Below are 20,994 nucleotides of genomic sequence, written 5' to 3'. Positions count from 1 at the left end.
GTATCTCGCAAAAATGATTAGGACTGTTGTAGCATCTAGTTGTGCACATCCCTATTTGATTGCAATCGACTTGACCAAAAATGTAAAAAAAGCCCAAATATTTTGGATTTTGGAATTTTTCTTCATTGCAGTAATAAGCCCTCATTGAGAGTTTTCAACGATATATCACAAGTGGTACTTATTTTCACTGGTTCCAGAGTTACAGCCAAATAAAACTTTAATTAATGAAATATTTGGATCTTACAATGAGAAGACACATCGGTTCAAAGCAGACTTCATCTCCTTTTTTTTTAATTTAAATATATTGATTTATTAAAAATTATTAACCTCCGATTGTAAAAAAAAATTATTCAATAATTCAATAATAAAAAAAATAAATAAATATGAAAAAATATCAGAAGTTATTAATAAAATAAAATTTTATGTACTTTTCATTTAAAAAAAATGTGTATATGTGATTATGCATAATCCAAATTTTTTTGATTTTGGGCTTTTTTGGGCATTTTTGGTCCAGTCGATTGCAATCAAAAGGGGAGGTGCACAACTAGATGTTACAACAGTCCTAAATCCAATATTTCAAAATCGTACAGCTAATCGTTTTTAATTTATCCGAGATATATACGTACAGATGTCACGCCAAAACTAGTCAAAATTAATTCAAGGATGGTCAAAATGGATATTTCTGTTGAAATTTGAAAACCGAAATATTTCGCGATCACAATACTTCCTTTCCTTCGTACAAGGAGGTAAAAATAAACTGTTAAAAGAAAAAAAAACTACAACCGAAAAGTCTATTATCAAAGCAACTTATTTTTTTCCTTAGTCAACGCAGAAATCAAGGATGACAAAAGAATAGTAAAAAGTGAGTAAAGTAACAAATATCGAAGTAAGGAAAACCAGAAAATATCAACTTGAGCAGCCTTAATTGAGTAATGAACATCTTGAGAAAGAAAATTTTAAAATAAACACCACCCTATTATACTACTTAGAAAAACTTCTGACTGCAGGAAACGGAAATGCTAATGACTAGATTTCGAGTTTGATAAAAATACCGCGTTTGTGATTGATTATGCGTTTTTGTAATAGTTTTTTTCGAATTTGTTTCATACATACAGAATAGCTTAATCCCTTTCTTAGTAATACATTCCACTAAAGGTTTTTGCTACTAGCATGTATTTATCGGAATTTAAAAATTGTCCTCAATATTTTTATAGCTAAATATAAATACATATTTAATAACTGACAATTACATTCATCGAAATTCTATACATCAAAACATTACTTTGTACAATTATCTAAATGTACATTAATAAAGATAACTTATTTTGAAAAGAAATCATTCGATCTTTTTTTATAATACTGATAAATAAGTCTTATTTTTTATTTTACTAACTCTTCATTTTCGGGGTTTAATACACTTTTAGCACATTGATATTTTATATCTATTAGTGGTTAGGCCAAAATGTTACGGTAAAAAACGATAATTACTTTTATTTCATTAGTAACGAAGACTGCTGTACAAGGGTCATAATGTTACTATAAAGTATGATCCATTCCTGCTGATTTATACCGCATCGATTAACAATAATCAATGCAGTAGTTTATAACGTTAACGTAATCTTTGCGAAAGAGAATAACGTTTGTTGCTGATTAACCAATAATATCGGATGCTTTTATGTAACGTAATATTCTACAGATTATAATGTGTAAAATTCAAAAACTGAGGTACTTTTTCAATTTACGTTCACCAGTTTTTTCGCATTTTTTCATAAAAAAAATTAGTATAGTAGATTTTAAAATAACTTATGAATAAAACATAGAGAAAACACACTAACATCCTGTTTTATATTGGTCATTTTAAACATTCTCCATATTAGCATATTAGTCAAGGTTAGCGAGCGAAGCGAGCGTAGGTTAATGTCAAGTGGACTAACGGTTGGAAGATGTGCCTGAGAGAGGTGTGTCCGTTGATCATTTATTAAAAAGACCCATAAAAGGTACGTGGTGCAGGAATGACGGTAGAAATAAACGAGTACACATTTTCAAAAAGAAAGTACAATAGAGTTCTTTAAAGTTCTTTCAAATCAGGAGGTATTTGCAGAGAAATTAATAATACAATCTAACCAAACGTAACCTACGCTCGATAATCCCAACTAATTAACAATAATATTGAGATTATTTCCGAGGCGCGAATGGTAGCGTCTCGGCCTTTCATCGGGAGTTCCCGGGTTCGAATCCCGGTCTGGCATGGCATTTTCACACACGCTACAAATCATTATTCTCACTGTCTGAAGCAATACCTAAAGTTGGTCTCGGAGTTAACAAAAAAAAATAAAAATAAATTCAGTAATTATTGCAATTATTTATTATTTTAATAATCAAAACATTACTGTTACTTAGGCGAGCGAAGTGAGCGAGTTAAGTTTGGTTAGATTTTACTTATAAATAGCAGATTGGCAATGCTTCGCTATTGCTAGATTTGAGTATATATATATATATATATATATATTAAATAAACACAATTGAAAGTTTGATAAAACATTAACAAAATGAACATCACAGAAATTCACAAAAATTTAACCTTCCCTTTTAGCCTTTATCACATTTTCATCTTTACCATATTCCCTTTTCCTTTCAGTTTGTAGTAAAATATTAAAAAAATTATGGAGTTTATATTAGTGAATTCTGAATTAGTTATTATTCTGAATTAGTTATTATTCTGAATTAACACCTAGATAAATCCGCGATAGCGATAGAAAAATAACAACAGGAAATTTTCAAAGAGGATGAAATTGAGATATTCTACAAGTATGAAAACAATTACGAGACGATTAAAAAAATCGTGCAAAAATCGACAAACAATATGAGAAATTGTTAAAAAATTAAAACTTTAAATTTGAAATAACGTGTTTCTACCGTACTAGTGAACCCAGCAATGCTTTGCTATTAATAAATTTGTGTTTATGAATTAAATCAATTTTTTGTTATAACTGACAATATTATATTAGAAAAACATTATATTGTACAATATTAATTTTATTTTTTTCTTCTGATGATCTCCTGAATGTTAACCACAGTTAAAACTTCATGAATTTCATTACTATGTAAATCATAAAAGAAAACTTATAAATAAATAAATAAATAAAACTTCTTTTACTGTATTTAATGTCGTTGTATATATCAAGAGATATCGATTGTCACTGTCTACATTGATCGTTGTCTATGTCAAAACCAACATCCTCAGACAGTTATTATTATATTATTAAATATTACGGAACTAGTAACATGTAATCACTCCCGGGACAAACAACAATAATTAGTGAAATTTTCAATGAAGTCGGTCACATAATTTTTGAGTTCTTAGGGCATACACAAAACGAAGATTTTCTTTATTTATACAGATTACTTGAACTAACTTTCACATCAAAATTTGTAGAAAAATATTCCTTTAATAGAAACTAAGAATAAATATTGGAGAATTTGTAAATTAAATAACTTTCATCTAAACACATAACTACATTTAATTTAGGGATATTAAAGAATAAGTGTCAAAGAATAGATGAAATCCCACCAATTCAAGATTAAAAAAAATCCCTTTCGGCACGCCGGAAGGCGGAACTGGATTTCACCGGTGCTAAGTAAGGGATAAAAAAGGTTTCCACCTTACAGTTAAAAAAACTTCAAATTTACTCAATACTACAATGGTTGCATGTGAAAAAAGTTTCACTTGTTTAGCATACAAGCCTTCTTAGAATTCTAGCAATATTTTGGTAATCCCTTGCCGTAAGGGTTGATCATATCAAAAATTATTTCAGATAACGTTGTAGGTAATGTTTAGAGGACTAACGACCACTTTAAACCGATTCGATATTGTACCTTTAAGGGGGGAGGTGTGATTTTTTTTTTGTCTTCAAAACCCCATTTTTTCCACCCCCTGGATCAATGGTTGATGATATAAAAAAATCGTTACTTAAATAAGTTTTAGGCCCTTATCCAAAGAATAGTAGGAACTTTAAACGAATTCGATGTTTTACTTGATAAGAATGTTATAGAGGTTTTGTTTTTTCGAAAAATCCCGCCCCCATTTCCACCCCCACGGTCCCATTTTTCCCATTGACGAACTCGACCGAGATTTTGGATCGTTATATTTTAAGTTCAAATTTGAAAGTATTTGGCGTAAGATTACGGCAGTTATCGGGTCTACAAGAAAGTGAAATATATATATACATACATACATTTGAACTGACTGTTTTGGTGTTTGGGGTATGTGAAACGCGAAGATATGTCGAAAAATTTTCCGGAAGTAGAATCCATGGTACCCATTACAGTAGGTAGCTTTCTTATGAAATTTACCTAATTAACAGTTTTAAACTAATTATAAAAATTATCTTTTTAAAAAATTTATGAAAACACATTAATTTGGTCAAGCAAGAATTATGATGATGATGCAATGATGAAATGATTTAAAACCAAGGCCGTCAAACGAAAGCTCACCTAAACATTCAGTTTATCTTACCGTTTACTGTTTGGAGCGACAAAAAAGACTGCCATTCAGCATAGATTCTTTGTTTAAAATAATTACGTAAGCTTGCAGCTTACAAAAGAAGATTAATTAATATTAAAGCAATTACAAATTGCAGATTATTTTAAGAAGTTGTGTTTTTAAGGATATTTTAATTAATGATTGCCATTAAGTTTTATTCTATTAAATGTACTGATTTATAATTTTTTCGATTTGTTGTAATTTTAATAAATAATATTTTCATTACAACAGGAATGCGACTCAATTTTTTTTCTTCAATATGTTTTTTGAAAGTTTTTTCTTATAATTTGTTTAGTAAGTTTTTTAAATTTTAAATGACATTTTTTGTAACACACTGGGAAAGTAATTCTAATTTCTTTCTGTTTATAATTTACTGTATCTGTTTTTTATTATATTTTAAAATACGTTCTGAATATCTGTTTGTAATTTTACTAAAGTACATTTAATATTTTATATTTTCGTCTTTTTATAAAGAGTGATAGCAATTAAATATTAGAATGATATGTCTAGTAGATAAAAAAAGTTTCTAATTTTCTAGTTACCCGGATTCGGCCTTGTAAAACTCAATTCGGTTATTCGGTGTTCCAGTGTAATCAAAATGGATATAATTATTGTAATTATTGATTAATCCATAAGGAAATATCAATATTCCTAATTTATGGAGTATTATTTATATTTGTCAATATTAATGTAATATTTTATGCTGAAGGGATTTTACAAGTAATTTATAACAGTAGCTTGAAGAAAATACATCTAAATTTTAACTTAAATTAAATACGTTGAGTAATCATGAATTTTAGCGTAATAATGCAATGATCAAAACAAACAAATTGATATTTACTTAAAATGATGCCAAAAAAGTAATAAATTCAACAAGATTAGTTTTTCATTGGAATACGCTCACCGAAACTTGGATATAAAATAAGCCGATTAGAAAATGGAGAAAAATTACATCTACAGCAGAATGATTTATAGATCTTTTTGTTGAAGAAACGAAGGAACGTGAAGTTTATTATATATCTCTGACACATATATATCGCACTTTAGGGAGTGATTATCATAAAAAGGTAATATGAACAAAAGAGAACAGAAAAAAATTGACATTGCTATAATATTTTATTTTAAAAATATTTCTTTATTATTGAAATTGTTATTTAACATCCAACAAGGATGTTCCTTATCCCCATTACATTTTAATCTTTACGTAGAACTAGCAGTTAATGATGTTAAAGAACAATTTAGATTCGGAGTAACAGTACAAGGTGAAAATATAAAGATGCTACAATTTGCTGATATAGTAATTCTAGCTGAAAGTAAAAGGGATTTAGAAGAAACAATGAATGGCATGGATGAAGTCCTACGCAAGAACTACCGCATGAAAATAAATAAGAACAAAACAAAAGTAATGAAATGTAGTAGAAATAACAAAGATGGACCACTGAATGTGAAAATAGGAGGAAAAAAGATTATGGAGGTAGAAGAATTTTGTTATTTGGGAAGTAGAATTACTAAAGATGGACGAAGCAGGAGCGTTATAAAATGCCGAATAGTACAGGCGAAACGAGCCTTCAGTCAGAAATATAATTTGTTTACATCAAAAATTAATTGAAATGTCAGGAAAAAATTGTTAAAAGTATATATTTGAAGCGTTGCCTTATATCGAAGTGAAACTTGGACGATCGGAGTATCTGAGAAGAAAAGATTAGAAACTTTTGAAATGTGGTGCTATAGGAGAATGTTAAAAATCAGATGGGTGGATAAAGTAACAAATGAAGAGGTGTTGCAGCAAATTGATGAAGAAAGAAACATTTGGAAAAATATAGCTAAAAGAAGGGACAGACTTATAAGCCAAATATTAAGGCATCCTGGAATAGTCGCTTTAATATTGTAGGGACAGGTAAAAGGAAAAAACTGTGTAGGCAGGCAATTTTTGGAATATGTAAAACAAATTGTTAGGGATGTAGGATGTAGGGGGTATACCGAAATGAAACGACTAGCACTAGATAGGGAATCTTGGAGAGCTGCATGAAACCAGTCAAATGACTGAAGACAAAAACAAAAAAATTTAATTGTTTGATTAATCGTCTAATTTACCTATAGGTAATTTATTCAACCAGTTATGGTTCTTTTTTTTTTTTACTATAAATTTTTATGTGGTAAAATTTCTGATGCAAAACTTCGGTACTTCGAAATTGGTTCCTATGTTTTTACTTCTTTGTACATAGTAAAGTATTATGATCGCGAAAAATTTCACTTTTCAGATTTCAACGGAAATATCCTTATCATTTTGACTATCTCTGAATCCATTTTGACTAATATTAGCGTGACAACTGCACGTACGTATGTATCTCGCATAGCTCAAAAAAGAATATCCGTAGCATGTTGAAATTTTGGATTTAGGACTTTTGTAACATCTAGTTGTGCAACACCCTTTTTGATGGCAATCGACTGAACCAAAAAAGGCCAAAATAAAACAAAAAATGGATTTTGAACTTTTTCTTCACTGCAGTAACAAACCCTCATTCAGAGATTTTCAATGATATATTAAACGTGTACTTATGGTACCATTTATTATTGGTTCCAGAGTTATAGGCAAATCAAATTTTAATTAATGAAATATTTGTATCTTACAAGGGGAAAACACATCGGTTCGAAACCGACTTTATGATTTTTTTTTTTTTTAAATATATTAATTTATTAATAATTATTAACCTGGTTGTAAAAAAATGTACGATAAACAATAATTCAAAAACAAAAGCAAAAAAAAAAAACAAGTTATTAATAAAATAAAATTTTATGTTTTCAAAAATGTTTATACGTAATTTAATAAGTGTACAAGGATCTGGCGCTTACCTGCATAGGAAAAAGGGCTTCCCCCCTAGGTAGGTATTGTGCAGTCGTCGACTCCCCGGAACACGTGGTGTTCTGGTGTGGGCGCTGGTATGATGTATGGCGCCCAGTAGTCAAGGAGTTCGAGGAGTTGGTGGCTGAAAGCGCGATCACCAAGATGCTCGAGTCGGAGGCTGCGTGGAATGCCGTAGCTGCCATGATGGAGGCCATTGTTCGCGGTAGGGATGGGAACGAGGGTGAGTAGAGGTTGTCTGATCCCTGTTCGTCCCCCTGCACATTTGCTTGTGGACCTTAGGGGCTCCCCTATATAAACTGATGGAATCGACTTAAGCGTGTTGTCATTTGATTAAATTTTCTGCTTCTCATTTTTCATTATTTCATAAAAAGGGGGAAAAGTGTGAAACATAGCATTGTTCAGTATACGAAAATTGTACTGAACAATTATTTGCAGCTGTGTGGCCGACAATTATTCGAGGTGGCTGTTTCTTGCAGAGGTGGTGACCTCTTGCAGCGTGGGGATTAAGTTAAACTTAAAAAGCGAGTCCCGGTCTCCACCTGGTACAATCGCAAAAAAAAGAAAAGAAAAGTGTACAAGGAAGTCGTATGGGCCCACGTCAGATTTGTTAGATCGTAAATGGTTCTTCATTTCATACTATTGTTTCTTGCGCAATGATTTATTTTATAATGTATTTCCTTTTTTTCGTTATTATGATATAATTATATTTATAAATTCATTTTATTATTTGTAGACATTATTATTTTTAAGAAATTATGTTTTTGAAAAAAATCTAATTTTGTTTTTTCAAAAATCCCTATTTTCGGAAATGAATTAATCAACATTATTTTGGGTAACAGGATTCTATTGTAATATTAAATCTATATAAAGAAATTATTTTAAAAACAATATCATAACATATAATTTTAGTAATGATGATAAATTATGAACTATAGAAAAAAATTATGAACAAATGATTAAAAATAAAATTTATTCTGAATGTGATGGATGTTATTAAAACTGAGAAGCACAATATAATACAAATAATTAAATAAAAAAGATTTTTTTTTAAATATACTCGATGTAAAGGCAGACGTTGTGACGTTCAACGCGTGTTGTTGCAATAGAAAAAACAGGACGGGAATATAGCATGAATTGTTAGGGAGGGGAAGTAAAGACTTGAGTTAATACATTCTGACATGTTAAAGAGCTAGCAAGAGCCAAGTTACCTGTTATTTACGTGACTATAATATACAGATTTCAGTACGTTAGTATGTCGTAACAATGTACATAGGATTGCCTATCTCGAAAACAACTTTATTATATCATTTATTATTCTGCCAACCTATTATTTAAGAATACAGATTATAACTCAGCCCTCCCATAAGTACTAATTTTATTTGCGTTCATATATAAAAAAAATATTAAAAATAATATAATGTTTAAATGGAAACAAGGTTAAATATTAATGTAATAAAATAGAACGCGTTAATGGATTTTGAAATATTGAATAAGTTATTTTAAATTAAGCTTAAAAATAATTACATTATTATGATGTTACTGTTCAGAAGTTACATTTTTTTTAATAAAAAAAGTTCAGAACTACATTAAAAATTAATGCATTCATTTTTTTTAATAAACAAAAATACGATTTAACATAAAATCATCTTTTTTTTATACGTATAAAAACTTAATAAAATATAAATGTATTTAAATATTTTAGAATGAATTATCACAGTTTTATTATAATCAATAAAAAAATAAAAGAAGATCTCAATGTAAAATTAATATCAACGGGGGAAAAACTAAGATAAAAAGCAAAGATTTACAAGTTTTATTATCTTAGATTTTTATAACCGGATTCAAAAAAAAAAAAAATGAAAGAAGTTCCCAGAATATATTCTTTTCAGCAAATTTAACGATTTCTTATTATTTATAATGTCCCCAGAAAGTTTTATTAGAGATAAATTTATTGGGAAGCGTAAAACGATTTTTGAAAAGAAAATTATGTAGAGCCAAGTAAAAAAAAAAAAAAAACATTTCATCTGTTAGTCATCTAGCTTATAAAGTTTTATTTTTGATTACATGTAACTTGGCGCATCATTTATAAGCAACTACCGATTTTTTTTTGTTTGGTAACGTTGTTGGTTACTGATGTCAATCAGTACGAATAAATTCTCGTAGATTAGTTGTTATATATTAAACAGGCGATGAAAAATTTGCTCGGCTGTCAATATATATTCTTTTTTATCAGATTCCATTTATAAAAAAAAAGGAACCAAAGTAATGTTCCTTTATTTAACTATACATTCAATTAATGAGGAATTGATGTATATTTATCATTCTACAAAACATTTGATCGGTATTAATTTCTTGTAACTTTTTCGAATTTTTAACAAACATAACAGTTCTCACCTTGAGAAGTTTTCAATATTTTCTCGAAATAATTTTTTTTTAAATGAAAATATTTTTTACATTTATTTTGGGGGGGGGGGCGAAAAACGTCTTTTTTTTACATACCCACGATAATTTAAATAAAAAACTAATAATAATTTCAATAAAATTGACTAACAAAAAAAAATCCCTTTCGGCACGCCGGAAGGCGGAGGTAGATTTTACCGATGCTAAGTATAGGATAAAAAAATTCCACGTAAAAATTAAGAAAAACATCAAATTTACTGAATACGGAAAAAATGTTTCATATGTTTAGCATACGACAAGCCCATCTTCCTACAATTCCAGAAAAATTTGGTCATCCCTTGCCGTAAAGGTTGGTCATATCAAAAATTGTTTCAGATAAAAATTTTAGGTAATGTTTAGAGGACTAAGGAGACCACTTAAAACCGATTCGATACTGTGCCTGTTAAGAGAGGTATGATTTTTTTTTGTCTTCAAAACCGCATTTTTTCCACCTCCTGGGCGAATGGTTGGTGATACAAAAAACTTTACTTACGTAAGTTCTAGGCCCTTATCCAAAAAACTGTAGGAACTTTAAATCAGTTCGATATCTTACTTAATAAGAAAGTTACAGCGATATTTTTTTTCGAAAAAAGCCCACCCCAATTTTCATTTACATAGTCCGATTTTGGCCGTTACGAACTTGACTGAGATTTTCTGACGAGTTATTTTTACAGAACAATTTGAAAGTGATTAGCGCAAAATTTCGGCAGTTATCGTGTCCACAAGAAAGTAAAAAAAATAAATATATATATAAACTTTTGAGCTGACGGTGGTTATGGGGTTTGGGAGATGTGAAACGCGAATATATATCGAAATTTTTCTGAAGTCCAATCATGGTACCCATTACAATAAGTATCTTTTTTATGAAATAATGAAATAGACTATTTTATAATTTGGGGGTTTTACTCATTTACAACTCATTAAAATTGAATAACTCATTCGGTTTGAAAAATATATATTTTACATAAAAAATAAAACAAATAATTTTATTTTTAATTATTAAAGATCTTTTACTGATTTTGATTAAAAGTCCATTTAAAACCATGACCTCGTTTATATTAAACATAGGACCTTTAATTATTAAATATAATCTCATTATTTTCATTTAAATATAAAGTCAAGCGTTGATATTAAAGTGTAAGCTGCCCTATCCTATTCCTATTGTATTATAATATAATATATTATAATAAAAAGTTTATCAATATTTTGTTTTTTCGAAAAAGTCACCCCACTTCCACCCTCATGGTCCGATTTTGGCCGTTAACAATCTCGACCGAGATTTTGGATCGAGTTTTTTTTTTAGGGAAAAATGTGAAAGTTATTGGCGCAAAATTATGGTATTTATAGTATCCACAAGAAAGTGAAATATATATATCTATATATAAATATTTATATAAATTTTTGAGCTGACGGTGATGTTTGGGACTGGGGGATGTGTTACGCGAAGATATGTCGACATTTTCCGGAAGTCGAATCATGGTACCCATTACAATAGGTTGGTATCTTTCTTATGAAAGCAATCTAATGTAGTGATGTCTGTGACATCACTATACTACGCAAAACCACACTCAAAAACTGTTCAACCGATTCAGTGGAAATTTTGTGCGAACACAGCTTTTACACCTGGAAAGAACGTAAGACTGTTGCCATTTCGAAATGTTTTACTTTAATGATGGTGGCCGTTATAACGGCCACCATCATTTCCGATATTTAATTTTACTTTGGCCATACCGAATTCGAGACCACTTGCAATATTTTAAGTTAAATTTTCTACAAAAAATGCTTTGTGTCTTTTCGCAATATCTTTAAGTTATCGAGAAAAGTAGCTTTAAAGGTGCGACGGTGTACGGTGCCGTACCGTGATCCGCCGTGGATCAACCAACACAGACCCTGTCACTGTTATTGTGTGTGCGATGCGACTGGCTGGACCTGCTCCCGCTTACCGACTAAAAAACATTAAAAATAAAAAAAATAAAAAATAATAAACCAAGTACGGTCACCTCATCGTAGTGTTTGTAGGATAACGCTAAGAACCATGCCAATACTACTTATCCGTTTGAAAGACGGGTAACCAGCTATAACTGCTATTTTTAAGATGAAACTATTTTGAAACCCTTTTAGTTCACATAAATCGTAAGTTTCGATTCCTTTGCTGACCAAACTGTTGCTTAAAAAAAAAAATGCACTGATATTTTTTATAAATTTAACAGGCTTTAATTGTCATTTATCAGTATTATTTTCACAAACTGAACACGGTGGTGGTCTAGCCAGTGGCGGAGCCCCTGGCTATCCGGAAAGGGCAAGCCCTGACAGGCTTATATGTTTGTATTTTAACAATTTGTGCGTTAATAGAAACCGTCTTCTTGGATAATCTGCAAAAAAAATTAGCTAAATCTAAATGTAATTTATTTTTAAATTTATCTTTGGTAAAAAAAAAAAAATATAAAAAAATACAAATTTACTGTATTATGTACCCTTTAAATTGCAGCCATAAAGGAAAGCTTAACAGATAGCTTAAGTAAAGTTTCATCTAATTCTAACACCCCTTCAATAAAGACTAAAATAAGAAAAAAACAATTCTCAAAAAAATGTTCTGCATTTTAGGCCGGGGACTATAAGTTTAAAAAATTGTTGAGATTTATTGGTAACTATATATATGAAGTATAAACGTCCAAAAAGGTTTTAAAATTTTTCAAATCAAAGGGAGATAGAGCAAAAGAATATAAAACATATTTCAATTTCAAGCGGTGGGGGTTAATTTAAAAAATAAAATTGGATTATATTTTAAAATTTATATACACATACGTATATACACATATATTGCCGGTATACATATATATATATATATATATATATATATATATATATATATATAACATAAGAGACTTGTCCTTATATCGAAATGTTCAAGTCAATAGTCGAATGTTAGGTGCGAATCCCATAATTTGTCGCTTGAACCTGAGAAAGTTTATAGACATCGAATCTGCAGTATATGATGCTGCAAAAGTTGTCTGCCTTTCAGTGAAGATATTACTAACAAGGCGTGCGCCTCCCCGATTTAGTTTAAGTTTTGACAAGTGAGTGGCTGGGACACATAAGCGGGTGGTGAATAGCACCCTGCTTAATCCGCTCACGCTGATATGTAGCTCACTAGGAGCTTTTAGGTATTTGGGTCGCTAAACCGTTTCTAGGGGCACAGTAGCCGTTTCTTGGCACTGACATTTGGTCTATGATCTAGGACGACCGAATGGAGTGGTGGCGGGAGAAATGCCAGTTAACCAAATTCAGTGAAGATCAAGGGTTGCCATTTTCATCTAGGGAAAAACTGATGGAAAAATGTTTGGGACTGGGGGATGTGTTACGCGAAGATATGTCGACATTTACATTGACCTATTGTAATGGGTACCATGATCTACCTAAAACGCAATATATTTTAATTATTTTTTCATTTTATTACTTTCTTAACTTTGATGCCAAATAATAAGAGTAATAAAAAAATTATAAAATATATTAAAACAATCCTCGCTTTTAAATTATTATAATGAAACAATCTTAAACACAACGATAAAGATATAATGCGTCTAGTATAAAAAGAATCAAGTTGATCGAATTTTGCTTTTCTTTTTTATTACAATTTGGGACTGATTAAAACATTCAAAATTTAAAGAACAAATGAAAAGGTGTATACTTTTTAAGTAGCGCATTTAAACTCACCCGGTTTTTTCTAGCGATAAACTCGACGTCGTAAATCACCAGATTTTGAAGTTTTATTCGGATTTGAATACTAGATCGTGGATACCGGTGTTCTTTGGTGGTTGGCTTTCATTTACATATGTTAGGAATTGGTCGGTCTAAGTTTGTTCAAGACTACACCTTTACGTATCGGTAAATGTAACTGTATCCAGTTACATTACACTGATAAGTCGCTAATGACTAATTGTTGATGCGATTATACGATTATAAATAAAAGTATGTAAAAATAGTGCGGTTTTATGCTGTTGTAGTGCGTTTTTGATAAGTCAGTCTTTTATTTTTACAATAACAAAATACCCATAAATAACTGAATAATGTAAAAAAAAAGTGTTTTATACATAAAAACAGTAGATACACTTGAAATAAAAATAATATATATATATATATATATATATTTTAATCAAATTTTGTAATCAGTTCGATCCAAAGTATAATAATAAGGTACTTACGTATTAACGCCGCCACAGCTATACCTTTATTTAAAAACAATCGGATTTCGGTGGAAAATGGGCCGATATAGAGTTTAACATAGATTCAAAACAGAATCTTTATTAATTTTAATAAATGGTTATTTATATTTATTTATTTTATAAATATAATTTAACCAAACTTAACCTACGCTCATTTCGCTCGCTAACCTTGACTAATTAACACCGTAATTTTTTGAGTATTTATTTAATAAATTCAGTAATTATTGGAATTATTTATTATTTAAATAATCAAAACACTCCTGTTGATTAGTCAAGGTTAGCGAGCGAAGCGAGCGTAGGTTAAGTTTGGTTAAATTATATTTATAAAATAAATAAATATAAATAACCATTTATTAAAATTAATAAAGAAACTGTTCATTTTCCACCGAAATCCGATTGACTACTTTGTTTTTAAATAAAGCTGTAGCTGCGGTGGCGTTAATACGTAAGTACCAATAATAATATCTTGGATTATTTGTTTTTATAACACAATAAAACTAAAATTTAACAATATAAAAAACTTCCTCTTTTATTTTAAAGTAGTATCTTTATTTTAAATTATAACTTTGACAAAAACTGAAACAAAACCTTGATTTTGAGAAATCCTTAAATGGTTTGTACTAAATTAAAAGTAATTTTACTTTTAATTTTATTGGACTCCTTATTTAATATTGTATAATAGATTATTTGTAATAATTGACATATTTTTTTGTAATAATTTAACCTTTTACAACGTGAAGGAATGTTTATTATAAAGAAGTTTAAAAAAAATCACCTCCACTTTTATGTTCCCATTGTGAAAATAAGTTTTTATTTTCATCAATTCGAGTAATGTTTCTTTAAATTTTTTAACACTGGAAAAATTTCTCTTTATTGTCAATTTAAAACAACAGAAATTGGGTAACTGAATTCATATAAGTAATTAATAAAACAAATAATAATTAATGTGAAAATTACACTAATCCGGAAGTCTCCAGGATATCCAGAAATGGGAAGTGATATATGGAGACTTTCGGATTATTCTGCAAGTTGCTCACTTAGTAATTAAAATTTATTACAGCAATAACTTAATCGGAACAATTTTGCCAAATATTCAGTATCTCCTTATATGATTTATCGATTCTAAGCACATCAACAACTTTATTCTAAAGAAGTCAATTCAAATAACTTAATGAAAAATATTACAATAATTAATCGTAAAAAAAAAGATTTATCTTAACGAATAAATAAATAAAATACTTTAAAATTTTTAAACTAAGCATAAAAGAGAATTAAGTAAAATTAAATAATTTACAATACAAAAGACGTAATTTTTATGAATACTTCACTTTATCCTAAAATAATTGCTGTTAAAATGTAATTTTGTAGACATGAAACAAAGAAAAAAAGTTAAAATGATGTATTTAAATAAATGTATTTAATTGTTCTATGTATAATCGATACTGAAAGAATAATGTACTTTAACTAAATTAAGTTTTAAAAAGTCGTTTTCTTTTTTTTTTGTTTTATTTTGAAAAGAAAAAGCAATGGAAAAGCTATTACGAAAACCACTTTTAATTTTTAATTTTCAATTCTGATAGGTCATTGAAATATGTTTTCATTTCTAGAAAAATAAAAACTTCTTAAAGGAAAGAAAGTAAATCAAAACTCAGCAATAAATTTCCACACCGAATATAAAAATTATGATATATAAAAATGTGAAAAATAATAAGAGATTTTAAAAAATAGTGTACAGTACATGGCATAATATATTTGTGAGATGTGACATAATACTCGTACTATAATAATTGTAAAAATTTTAAATAAAAATTCAAATTAACAAAGGAATAAATTTGATAGTTACGTAAAACAATTTAATTTTTTTTTCGGTCCTAGATAAGAAGTAAACTACACTTATCTACAGTCTGACGTTTCAACACACAGGACTAGGAAATCTTGTGAATTAAACGTTTGTATTTTCTTACAAACTGTAAGTTATAAAAACAAGGCTGGATAAAATTTCATAGACAAATAATACCAATAAAGGAAAGTTTATATAAAATTATGTAACGGGATATTGCAAATAATGTAATTGGAGACGATAAACAGATGTGAGAATCACACAATAATACTTTTATTCGTAAATAGAAAACTAATTCAAAATCAGATAAAAATAATTTTAACGTTTGAATCTCCATTTTACCAGTTTCTTTTTACTTCTCATTCATAATTAATATTAATGTCTAATAATGGTTAACCTCAATTAGAGATGACTAATTGCCAATTTAAAATTGAGCATGCAGCCATAAGACTGCATGCTCAATAAAAAAAAAGATTTAACTGAAAGATTACAGATACAAGATTAAGAACAGTTAAAGATTTTTTTATCTGCCTTAATTATAAGAGAGTTAAAATTTTTTTACAAAAATGTCTAGCTTTTATGATTTATTCTTTATACAAAAATTTCTATAGTATTTATTTTTTCTGTTAACAATGCCATAAAAAAACCAAATTAGAAAACGAATAACATAATACTAGTCGGTCGAAGCTTGCTGCACTCGTCTGAAAATCTAAATCTGGACCCCTGAGTACAGGTCGGAATAGACAAACCCCAGAACCGACCCAGAGGCTCGACGGGGCCTACCCCAGGACTGCAAAGCTCGCCATTACAGTCTTGCCCTCCGCCCCTCTGGACCCTCGCTGTGTTCGTAGTTGTGAGAATAATACTGATAAATAATAATTAAAGCATTTAGGCTTTATAGAAACCCGAAAAAGAAACTAAATTGCAAAAGACAGAGTAGTAGTAACAACGGTAAACAAACTACATACACCTTGTATGAAAACGAAAAATTCATAATTTATTTATGTTGACATGGCAATAGAAATAAAAGGATTACTCTTTTTTTTTTCTTTAATGAAAATCTTTAATTCATAACTTCATCCCCAAGGGGGCTAGGGCGTCGGTCTATAGCTTGAAACTTTTCCTGAAATAACACAAATGTACCCTTCAAATTTGAAAGCAATCGTTCGGTTGGTTCTCGCGTGATGCTGCTACAAACAAACAAACCGAAAAACTTCCGGCTTTATATACAAGGTAGTAGATATCTAAATAACTAGTAATTGATAAAACATTCTATGTTAAAAAATATAGTTCTTCGAATATTGCATACTCTATAATTTTGTTTAATACAAAAAATAATAATTATAATATTTTCGAGAAACATATATGCAACAAAATTTATCTTAAACACAAAAATGTTTCGTTCTCCTGAACCTAAGATGAAAAACACACAAACAAGGCTATCTAAAATAATTGTAATTAAATAAAAAAATGAGTTAATAAATATTTATTCCTTAAAATGATCAAACATAAAAATTAAATTCTAATAAAACCAACTGATGTGTCTGTAACATAACTAATGAAATGGTAACAGCAATCAGACCAGCAGTATACGTCTTCAATGTATTTTTACAGACAAACTCTAAACTTGGCAACGTCGGTAATTTTTTTATTGTTACTTATTACATATTAAATTCAAAAAAAATATATATTATAATATTAAAAACATTATTTTTATCAAAACTTCAAATGGATAAAATAAAAAAATAAAAAATCTTAACAAAACAAGAAATTAGAAAAACAAAATTATTTTGTTTCCTAAATAAAGAAGAAAGATTGAGAATGGTGGTACAAAAAGACTTCCTACGAACTGATTTCTATAACTGAAATAGATTTCTAACACTTAAAATCTAAAAATAAACCTTAAAAGAAGTTAATAAATATTTTTCTTACCTTAAAATGAGACGCCAAAAATAAACTTTGTTAATAATTAAGAGATAAAACAAGAGAAACGATTGCTATTAAAAAAGATGCAATAATAACGAACGATAAAGGTATTAAATTTAAAACATAACAACATAGTAAACGATGTATTGATGCGTATCAACACGTCTACTACGGTACACCTAGTTAACAAAACACAGACTGACTGGATTGCCCAAAACTAGCAATAAAACTTAAGCGACATCGCGCACTCTACTGATCCGACGTTGTTAGCTGTACTTGCCGCCTGATCATTCATTCAGTGCTACCAACATTACGATAGTTTTATATCGTATTTTGAATAATGTTACATTTAACTTAATTGTAATAATACATTATTACCATTATTTTACCAGTAATAAAACATCTGCCTTCCCAGACACAATTTTTCAGTGCTGAAAATCTTTTATTGTTATTTATTAATTATATATTTCTACAACAGCAATTAATAAGCCTACTGACTTCATTCCGAGAAATTTACCTAAATATTGTTATTTTTTTCTTGCTATATCATATATTATAGCGCACCGGGCTGGTCCAGTGGTTAATTCGTTTCTTAGGTTCAAATCCTAGAAAAACTTTATTGCTTTTGTACGGATTTGAATACTAGACAGTGGATACCGTTGTACTTTGGTGGTATGGGTTCAATTAACTATGCATCTCAGGACTAGTCAGCCTGATTTTGTACAAGACTACACCTCATTTACGTATCATACATACCATTTTCATCTCTTTGTGATGTGAGAGGGGTTGCTTATTGATCACTAGTTGAACACATTGCAACGTACACATTAGGGGAAAAAATATATAATTTTTTTTTCATCATTACGCTTGCTTGATAACTAATGCGGTGGGAATTCCTCTCATCACTGTAGATTTCCTTCACTCGTTACGAACAAGGAATTAAAAGTTCAATAAATATAAGGAATAATTTGAATGAAAACATTTTTTATTAAATTTCCAGTATCCTTAGAACATATAATTACCTAATTTTTATAAATAAAAAAAATTGAATAAAAAAATAATTTCTTCCTTTCGAAAAATATTTGGATCTTATTTCGAAAGCGGATACATTTCTTATATTACTAATATTGTCGTGAAAAAATATTTTACTTATGTTCATTGTTGTGGAGATCAAAATAAGGCGATGTACTGAAAAATTTTATCAGACTGATCTCTGTTAATATTACGTAGGCAGCACATGAATTCGTTTAAATTGGAATCTAGTAGATATCTATGAACCACGCTCCTTGTGATTCGGTCTTTTCGCTACCGTCCCAGAAACTCTTCTCTGTGTTTTCTATGTTCCCCGGTAACTGGATCTCGAAAGTTATCATTCGATTAACAGAATGTATATAATTGTAACCTTGTATATTAGGTGTATAATCGTAACTCCGCCAACAATCAGAGATTATATCCATCCCACGTCTTATACACTCCTTTATAACACTTAATAACGTGTCTTTCGTTCGATCGAGAACCGCATATACGAAACATTCTTTCTTTTCTCTGCAAATTCCTGCAAAAACTCACTGCTGAGGATACACCGTCCCCATACTGAATCTTCGGCTTGAATAAAGGATTTTTCTATTTTCTCGTTCATATAATTCCCCCCTATTATTACTGGATTACGGAAAACGTATCCGCCAACACTTCACTTATAAAATGTTTTCACTCAGTTACAGCGACAATACCCGTAACAAATTCTTACAAAACTTAAAAATACCATATTCCCTACTCCATTACACAGAAAATAAACAACTTCCGATTTCCATTTGCCGTACTGTAGCCACGTACCCCTCCTTAAATCAGTAGAATTGTGACAGCTTTCCTTCGCACAATATCATTTATCTTCACTTTCGCTTAAGGAAAGACATTTCATAATTCTGTACGTAAAACCATTTTCTTTTTCTGTTTATCCTACGAAGCCACCGTCAGGACTACTTAAGAGGATGAATGAGGATGGTTGTGTATGAGTGTAAATGAAGTGTCGTCTTGTATAGTCTCAGGTCGACCCTTTCTGAGATGTGTGGTTAATCGAAACCGAACCATCGAGGAACACTAGTATCTACGATTTAGTATTAAAATTCATGTAAAAGTAACTTGCCTTTATTAGGATTTGAACCTTAGAACTCTCGACTTCAAAATCAGATGATTTACGAAGACGCGTTCACCACTAGACCATCCCGGTGGTAGTACGTAAAACCTAGGAGTATGGAAGATCCCTTTGGATTGCATAAAACGACCAGCGTATTGGTTATCGAGCATCTTATGGATTAAGTAATCCAAACCGAAGTCGAATAAAGATAAGAAATAGAGACATGAACAGACAAAGACACACAGTATACGACTGAAATAATTGACTGCACTGACTAGTACGCAGCCAGCGATATAATCATGATAAGATGAGACAGGCTGAAATATAATTTCTACAACGACAAATAAGATAAAAAATAGCAATTGAATATTGTATTCCATAATTAATTATTTAAACTTAATTTTTCCATAATTTAATTATTTATTCCATGACTAATATCTTCTTATTTTATTCTAGCTGACGACTGGAAGGGCGGCAGCTCGCTCACGATTGTATGATTTCGCGATTGTATTCGCGAAAAATGTTGGTTTACAGATTTCAACGGAATGTTCATTTTGACCATTCCTGAATCCATTTTGACTAGTTTCGGCGTGACGTCTGTACGTAAGTATGTATTGCGCATAACTGAAAAACGATTAGTCGTTGAATGCTAAAATTTTGGATTTAGGACTGTTGTAACATCTAGTTGTGCATCTCTCCTTTTGATTGCACTCGACTGGACCAAAAGTGTCCAAAAACCTCAAAATTCAAAACATTTGGATTTCGGACTCCTTCTTAATTTCAATAATAAGTCCTCGTTGAGCGCTTTTCAACGATATATCAGAAGTGATACGTATAATCATTGGTTCCAGAGTTATAGCCAAACAAAATGTTAATTAATGAAACATTTGGATTTTACAACAGGAAGGCAGATCGGTTCGAATCCAACTTCATTTCCTTTAAATTTTTTTTTTTTTAATTTAAATATATCGATTTATTAATAATTATTAATCTCTGATTGTAAAAAAAATAACAATAAATAGT

At 29.7% G+C, this 20,994-nt stretch overlaps 1 protein-coding gene across 1 annotated transcript in view; it reads right to left on the bottom strand.

Moving 5' to 3' along the window:
- Positions 1–18,071, bottom strand: part of LOC142330478 (LHFPL tetraspan subfamily member 6 protein-like) — a 641,459-nt gene extending 623,388 nt beyond the window's left edge. Inside the window, exon 1 of the mRNA XM_075375742.1 lies at positions 17,844–18,071. The gene's annotated coding sequence lies outside the window, so the exon portion shown is untranslated. The remainder of the gene's footprint in view (positions 1–17,843) is intronic.
- Between the last annotated feature and the right edge of the window lie 2,923 nt (positions 18,072–20,994).

This window comes from Lycorma delicatula, chromosome 9 (genome assembly GCF_047948215.1).
Source record: "Lycorma delicatula isolate Av1 chromosome 9, ASM4794821v1, whole genome shotgun sequence".
NCBI lineage: Eukaryota > Metazoa > Arthropoda > Insecta > Hemiptera > Fulgoridae > Lycorma > Lycorma delicatula.
Note: the sequence above shows the minus strand (reverse complement) of the source record. Positions and strands in the feature narration are given on the sequence as shown.